This window comes from Otolemur garnettii, unplaced genomic scaffold (genome assembly GCF_000181295.1).
Source record: "Otolemur garnettii isolate 467f Iridium unplaced genomic scaffold, OtoGar3 scaffold00386, whole genome shotgun sequence".
Lineage (NCBI taxonomy): Eukaryota > Metazoa > Chordata > Mammalia > Primates > Galagidae > Otolemur > Otolemur garnettii.
In genome coordinates, this window is record NW_003852781.1 from 4,844 (window position 1) to 6,874 (window position 2,031).

A 2,031-nucleotide genomic window follows, 5' to 3' on the forward strand; every position below is an offset into this window, starting at 1 on the left:
AGCCTGGGCCTACCAAACAAGGACAACTGCAACCAAAAAATAGCCTGGCATTGTGGCGGCTGCCTGTAGTCCAAGCTACTCAGGAGGCTGAGGCAAGAGACTTGCTTAAGCAAAGGGTTTGAGGTTGCTGTGAGCTGTGATGTTGTGGCTCTCTACCCAGGACAACAGCTTGAGATTCTGTCTCAAAAAAAAAAAACCCAAAATATTCTAATGACATTATACATAGGTGGTTATGGAATAATGAAGAAAAATAGTTAATAGTTTTCAAGTTGAGGTGAATGTAATGTTCTCAAAGGAAGTGGTCTGAAAGGAAAACAGACAGTCTGACATTTGAATTATGCATGCATATTTCTTTTGAATTCTACTAGTTGATGAATGGTATGACCTTCATTTAATAATTTTTTCCCCCAGAAAGCTGAATGGATGACAATAACTTGCAACCAGGCACTGTATGTAGTCTGTGATGTATTCACCCGATATTTAGAAGCACTCAGGGGTGTACTTTTAGATGATACTTTTGCCCAACTCTGCTGGTGTGTGCAGCCAGGTAAGTCAATACCAGATATTGATACAAAATGTTTAATGTGATCATTGTAATTTATAAATGAATTGTTCTTTTCCTTCCTGGGCAAGGAACAGTTAGCACAATCTGGTACAAATGAGTTAGAGAACGTTATTCTGAATGGTGAAAAATTTAACCTAGAAATCTAGGATAAAACATGTAACTGCACACTAGATATCCTCACAACCACAATCCCACATGCACAAGATTTTAAATATCTTTCCATCTATGTCTGCATAATGAGCAATTTTAATAATGACTAGTGATTAAAGTTTGATAGCGACTGGTGATTTCTCATAACAGATGTACTTTTAGGCATGTCTCAGTGTTACATGGATTCAGATTTATTACAACTCAAACTCCTATAAACCATAATAAATATGGGAATTAAATTCATTGCAAATTAAAATCTTCTGTCTGATTATTCAAAATTGGGGTCACAATGAAATGATTCCACTGTCTTTTTTTTAAGCTTGTCATTATTATTATTTTTTTATTAGATCATATTTGTGCACATTAATTCTATCATGGGATAAAGGCAGTGGGCGGGCAGAGGCAGGGATTGACACCTGAGTGTAAACTCTAATTGCTGCCCAGGGTTGAGTTAATCTTCAGCGCTAGCAGCCTCTGACTTGCAGAGGAATCTAGCTGTGGCAGAAGGCGAGGGGCTGGAATTAAGAGAATGTTCACAGCCTAATTTAAACACGTAAGCCCCCCCACCCCGTCTGACGCAGATTTCCAGGAGATTTTGGCAGTCGTAAATCCTGGGAGCAGTTGCCTATTGGAGTGAACAGGGTCACAGACCTGGGGGATTATGAGTGACTGGGTGCAAGATGGGGAAGGAGGTATTAACCTTTCTAGACTAACCCATCTGCTGGGTGTGTCCCTTTGCCCTCAGGGAGCACTGGAACAAGTTATATCTGAGGTGCGAGCAGGCCCCCCTTATTTAGCTACTGGAAACATTTGAACTTATCCACCTGAAATGGGTGCTGTCTAGGACAACTGATCTGGACCCCTTAAACCAAGCAGACCACCCAGGGTCTATCCAAAGGAGCACCCTGGGTGTTGGGTTGAGGGAAGGTTTGATTTTCCTCCCCAATTGTTGTTTATAGGGGGCAGGGCTATTTAACTGCTGATATTTCTCCACAGCTGAGCCTTCAACCAAGAGAAACTGAATCACTAGGGTAGGACAGAGACCAGCTGAAAATAAGACAGAGCCACTTAGCCCCACCACACCAAGCAGGTCCCCAGTCTCTCAGGCTGTAACACCATATGGGTCCTTGACAAACCTCAAGAGAAAAGCCAAATGGAGTAAAATAATCATGGGGCGGAATCAGCAGAAAAGCTCTGGTAATATGAATAACCAGAGTAGATCAACTCCCCCAAGAAAGGATGTGGCAGACCAAACTGAAGATACCCTATATAAACAGATAGCTGAGATGTCAGAAATTGAATTCAGAATTTGGATC